Source organism: Musca autumnalis, unplaced genomic scaffold (assembly GCF_047663935.1).
Source record: "Musca autumnalis isolate F117 unplaced genomic scaffold, ASM4766393v1 scaffold_1, whole genome shotgun sequence".
Taxonomy (NCBI): domain Eukaryota; kingdom Metazoa; phylum Arthropoda; class Insecta; order Diptera; family Muscidae; genus Musca; species Musca autumnalis.
In genome coordinates, this window is record NW_027411644.1 from 230,425,771 (window position 1) to 230,432,074 (window position 6,304).

The 6,304-nt window shown below is 34.9% G+C and overlaps 1 long non-coding RNA gene across 1 annotated transcript in view; it reads right to left on the reverse strand.

Annotated features, from left to right (window-relative positions):
- The window catches only part of LOC141391114 (uncharacterized), a 25,244-nt gene extending 19,846 nt beyond the window's left edge, over positions 1-5,398 (reverse strand). Inside the window, exon 1 of the long non-coding RNA XR_012409563.1 lies at positions 5,274-5,398. This is a non-coding gene — a long non-coding RNA (uncharacterized lncRNA). The remainder of the gene's footprint in view (positions 1-5,273) is intronic.
- Positions 5,399-6,304: the final 906 nt, after the last annotated feature.

Genomic DNA, 6,304 nt, shown 5'->3' on the forward strand with positions numbered 1-6,304 from the left:
CCAAATCTGAGCTGGCCCAAGGTTGTTCTGGTTCGTCTGGATATAAATTTTTCACTATAGGAGATTACAGGAGAATGATTATTAAGTATTATTACGGAAGTGTCCTTTGACGGCTTGAGAAAACGATCGAGTGTGCATAAGCTTCAGACCCGCCGGTGTTGACAATCTATTGACGTCATTTGGAATTACGTGGATTGGATATCTGGTCGTGCCTGATATGTCCGCATATGTCGAAAAGAAGGATCCTGCATCACAATGGCTGTATCATTGTCTCTTCATATATATTATGCACACTCGATAGCCTCACACATCTGGTAGCAATCCGAACCGCACTATTTTGAAACCACTTGCAGGTTCATTGCTTATCTTCCAAACTGGGGCGGCATATTGTAATATTGAAGCGACTGATGGTCTCGTATTTAGCTATGAGCGTCTCTTTATCTTTACCCAAGGAGCTGCGAGCCAGAGCTTTCAGTACCCTTTCGGTACAATTCTAAAATTTTGGTCTGTTGGTTGTTGAAAAAATCGTTCAAATGAATCCAATAACCCTATTTGTTATTGGATTGAAAATATTCTTTGAAAAATCTAAAATTTTTGGTCTGTTGGTTGTTGAAAAAACGTTAAAAATATTCTTTAAAAAAATTCACATTTTTGGTCTGTTGTGCTAAGTTTACATTTACGAAATCCACTCGATTTCATCTGTCAATTCCATAGCTCAAACGTCAAATAAAATCTCATTTGAAATCCATTGGATTTCATTAGACGTTTAACCTATGGGTTTGACAGATGAAATCAAGTGGATTTCGTAAATGTAAACATAGCATTGGCTGTTGAAAAAATCGTTAAAATTAATCCAATAACCCTATTTGTTATTGGATTGAAAATATTCTTTGAAAAATCTAAAATTTTTGGTCTGTTGGTTGTTGAAAAAACGTTAAAAATATTCTTTAAAAAAATTCACATTTTTGGTCTGTTGGTTGTGGAAAAAATCGTTAAAATGAATCCAATAACCCTATTTGTTATTGGATTGAAAATATTCTTTCAAAAATCTACAATTTTTGGTCTGTTGGTTGTTGAAAAAACGTTAAAAATAAAAAAAAATCTAAAATATTCCAATAACCGTGATTCGAAACAATCTTCATTCGTAGGTTAACTCGCTTCTGTCAAAATGACACAAAAAACAATGACAGATTTTTTCACAATTCTGTCGTTGATGACGTCGATGAAGGAGAGGAGGATTCGGACGGCTTCGATGAGTGCGGGGTAGGGGTTTTAAAGGACTTTGCATATTACCAAGATTTAATTAAAAAAAGCGGACATCAATAACTTTGCAAAGGTGTTGATAAACAAAAATGCTTCTTCGGTGAGTTGGACATATTTTGGAACTCTAATGGTATCAAAAAAAAACTTGTTTTAACAGGGTACACATTTTGTAAAATATGTCTGGAGGAGAGTTCCATTTTAAAACGGTATAATTTAAATGTTTATATTGTTTTTTACAACAATCTTAAGTAATAAAATAATTATAATATTGTATACTAGATTTTCTAAAAGCACATCAACCTCAAATCATACCAATCACTTGAAAAATGTCCATCATATAGAAATTTACAATAAACCGGCTGAAAAATCTCGTATAACTACATCAAAGGCACTGCAGTCAGAAAATAGCAAATGTTGGAAATGCCAGGCGATTGGCTGAAATGTGCTGCATAGACTTGCAGCCTTTCAATCTTGTAGAAAGAGAGGGCTTTCGAAAGTATGTCTCCCACTTTAATTCATCTATACATTTCCCCACCTCTAAGACATTGGCAACACAGGCCCTTGATGATGTGTACCAGTTTTACCTGGAAAAAGTGAAAAATGAGTTAAACAATTCAAAGCATCTGACTTTGGTTTTGGACCTATGGAGTGACAAATATAAGAAATTATCCTACATTAACATAAAGGTGCATTATTGTCAGGATTTTCAAATAAAGCATTTTTCTTTGATGACAGCCCATTTGCCAAAGCCATATTTAGGTGGATTCTTTGTAATTATATAAATTGGCCTCAAAATTGGCTTCAATTGCAAAGCAAATAAATAAAATAAAATAAATAAAAAAAGCCACACGACAATGTAGCTGTTACAAAACAAGTCCAAGCCTGCATGAAAAATTTTAACATCCTTGATAAATGTACAACTGCTGTATCTGCTCCGAGTTCGCTAACCTTGACAATGTTATATCAAAACAAGTAAAAAAGTATCAGTCGGCTTTGCCGACAGAGATATACCCTCAGCCTGTATATATTGAAACAATTTTTTCCCAAAAAACGTATGTATTTAGGGGTTTTTATAAATGTTGTTAATTTGAACCGACAAAAATGTTCATTAGGATTAGGGATCAAAAGTTTTGCGGAGGAGATACTAAAAGGAATGGATCTACATTGACCATTATGGAAGTGGATCTTCAGCCGCTACATATGGTGCCATATGTGGTTTTTACACACTTCGGGATGTTTACTCAAGAAGTATGGACTTGCCCCTGAAAAAACGTTTACTATCGTAATTGAGGAAGAGAATGCAAGTTGCTTCAACAAAAATCAAAGTGATTCGATAGCAGGTCTTAAAGTGAACTTATCCGAAATTTTGTGTGGGAGGTACCGGATGGATTGGACAAATATAGTCCATATTTGAACCTGATCTATATCTAGTAGATATATTAGGATGTGTAAAGTATAGACCAATTCGGCCACTCCCTTTAAGAGTTACCGTATGAACAAATTTTCCGAACATTTTTGAACTTTTGTGGGGGAGGTACATGAAGGAGTGGACCGATATGGCTTATCTTCAAACTTAGACTATGTTTGGACAAAATATTACTAAGGCCAAGTTTTGGACCGAATCGGCAGATCCGTTCTAGAGTTATTTTGCGCTCCAACCACCTCACACGGTGTCATAGGGGTTTTCTACAACTCTCAGGCTATTTTCTCAGGAAGTATGGACTTGCCCCTAATGAAACTTGTGCCGTCGTATGGAGGGCAGTGAATACAAGTTGCTAAAACAAAAATCATAGTGATTCGAGAGATGGCCCTAAACTGAACTTTTCCGAAATTTTGTGTGGGAGGTACTCGAAGGGGTGGACCGATTGAGGCCATATTGGAACCTCATCTTTCTCTTGTAGAATGTTTACGATATACAAAGTATGGACCAAATCGGTTGCTCCCTTCAAGAGTTATAGTGCGGACAATTTTTCCGAACATTTTCGAACTTTTGTGGGGGAGGTACCTGAAGGAGTGGACCGATATGGCCCATCTTCGAACTTAAATCAAATCTGGACAAAATATTTCGATACCCAACATTTGAACCGAATCTATTGATCCGTTCGAGAGTTATCGTGCGCACCAGCCAGACAGACAGACGGGCAGACAGACAGACGGACGGACATTGCTAGATCTACTCAAAATTGTCTGAAACGGATATCGTACAAACATACTTGGGGTCTCAAAGTGTAAATACCCTCTTTAGCCTAAAGGCTGAGGGTATAATTAAAGACAATTTTTAAAACACTTCGTTATAAAGGAGAGGAGTTAACTGAATTACAACAACTTAAGGGAACAGGAAATGTTTGCGACATCATTACTCAAATATACGAGAAGAACTTGAGGAGGCAACTAGAAACATGTCTTTCCAGGGATTAAAAAACTCTGTAGCCACCAGATGGAATTCGATACTGAGAATGGTTAGAAGCTTCTCACAAAATATTGATTTGATTAATATCATGATGCTAAAAGTATGCACTGAGACCTCCATGGTCATTCCAATAATGGAAAAATCGTTATTATTGGAATTTGAAAAATTTTTATCGATTTTTGAAGAAGCTACAATCCACTTACAAAGCCAAGATTACGCTAGCTTTCCAAGCTGCATATACTTTCTAGAAACAATATTTTCAAAATTTGAGGAATTCGAAGTGGAGACATCTTTCGAAATCAATATCAATCTTTATAGCTTCGCAAAGGAACATTTTTATTCAAGGTTCAAACTAACCAAAGCTCATGTGGTAGCAGCTCTAATGGATCCATGTCAAAAAAAAACTGGAATATATTGGAAAAAATATCTAAAAAAGATCCCAAAAAACTATGTTGACGATAACTATATCCTTTGTCAGGATTTTGAGGTACATATATCAAAGGAGGAACTTATATATTCCCAAATAAACAAATTTAGAATTTCAAAAGCGTCTGACGGAGAAGACGAGCCTCCAAGCAAAAGAGAAGTATGTGAAAATTGTAATGGCTGTTTTTCTTCATAAATACTTACATTAATATATAATATATTTACATTAATAATAATCATATATGTATATACAGCTGTGTTTAAAACAATAGGAGTGTCCATACAGACCAAGGAAATGGATTTTTGAAAAACTTTAAAGGCGATTTATAATGTTGGTGTAAACAGTAACTAATTTGAAATAATTTGAAATAAATTGACACGTTTCTGCTAATGAATTAACTGTTGGGACGTCAACAATGATAAGCAAACACATTTCTTTTTTTGTATGGGCTCTCCTATTATTTTAAACGCAACTGTATATAAATATATATGCATATATGCTCTATTCCAGAACATGCAAGAAGCTATTTTTTACCACGATAACATTTTTTCCTTTATGTTATCGAAAATTAGTAAAATTAGTAGATTCTTGCAGTACTGGAACAGGCCAATACATTAATATTTCTTTTATCAGAAAATTTCCAATAATCGCCAAAAAATGATTGATTTTGTTAAACGAACTTCCAACTATGTACTTGAGCAATGTCAGCCTGAGCCAAGAAATAACAAAATACATATTTTGAAATTCCTGTACAGAGTGCCGAAAGTCTTGATTGGTGGAAAGAGCATGTGAAAGTAGGTTCTCCTTTTTAGGCTTCTTTTCTCCCAATCTAATGTCTATCTGCAGCTATTTCCTAGAGTTGGTGAACTCGCTAACATTTATTTTGTTATCCCCGCAACATCTGCATCTTCAGAAATAGCGTTTTCACACGCTGGTTCCTGCATAACAGAAAAGCGATCCCGTCTAAACCCCTCTACAGTCAGAAAACAGTTGTTTGTTCACAACAACTATAAATCGCTGAACTAATTTTTAACAATATAGGTACGTAACAATAGTCGTAACATAATTAAATGTTTTAAACACGATTCCATCATTTTGCAGATTATTTCCAAAGCACACAGAAAACAAACACCAAATCTAGATAGTTAAACTATCTAAATATCTCTTACGTACATTAAAAAATGTATGCTCGTTAATGTTGATCATTATACACATTTATTTTTACGTTTTTATGAGATATAAACAAATACCGACTGAAATGTATTTTAAACAATGAGACTTTAATTAATTTAGTAAAGACTAGATAAATGATACCGCAAAAATACTAATACTGCTCCTTGCAGGTTCTGGAACAACAATATACCCATGGTAGAATAAAGTAAAGGTAGGCCACAGCTAACAGCTGATTACAATTTTTTTCTTTTTATGGCCTAATCTGTCAAAAGCAGGGTTGACATTTTGTACTGTTTTTGACATTATGCAATCATAAAGGTAGATGCATCGCTGAATTGTTCCAACAAAAAACTTCTGCTGTAACACTATTGGTCTGTTCCAGAACTGCAAGAATCTACTAATTTTTACTATTTTTTCCGATAACATAAAGGAAAAAATGCTATCGTAGTAAAAAATAGTAGCTTCTTGCAGGTTCTGGAACAGAGCATATATATTAAAATTGAAAACAAGGACAAAAAATGTGTATTCGCGTGGCAAAATAAAATTGTTGTTGATGAACATTGGATGCAATCACGATGTCAGATTACCCAAACTTGTCAAGTAGAAAATAAGTGAATGACATTTTTTCACTGTCAAAAGTTTGGGAAAAACTGTTGCGTGGAGGGAAAATCACTTAATTTGAAATGAATTGTCCAAATTATTTGCATGTAGTTGCTGTCCCAGCGGCTGTAGAAAAATGTAACCGGAAATGTTCTAAGCCGGGAAAAACACTATGTAAAAGTGCTGCCACTATCAGGGTTGCTGTAGTTACGATATGAAAGATGTACCTTGATGACAAAATACAGCCCTGCGGGGGCTTAAAGGTTTCCTTAGGTTGATCATAAAAAAAAAGACAAATGTCGAAGATTTAAGAAAATGAGGAAAAGAGGGAAAAATTCGCGCCTGTCCCAGGTTATAAAAGGGCCCAAAAAGCAAAATGCGCTCTTGTTTTAAACTGGTGTTCCTCAGGAGGTAACTCTTAACATTTACCA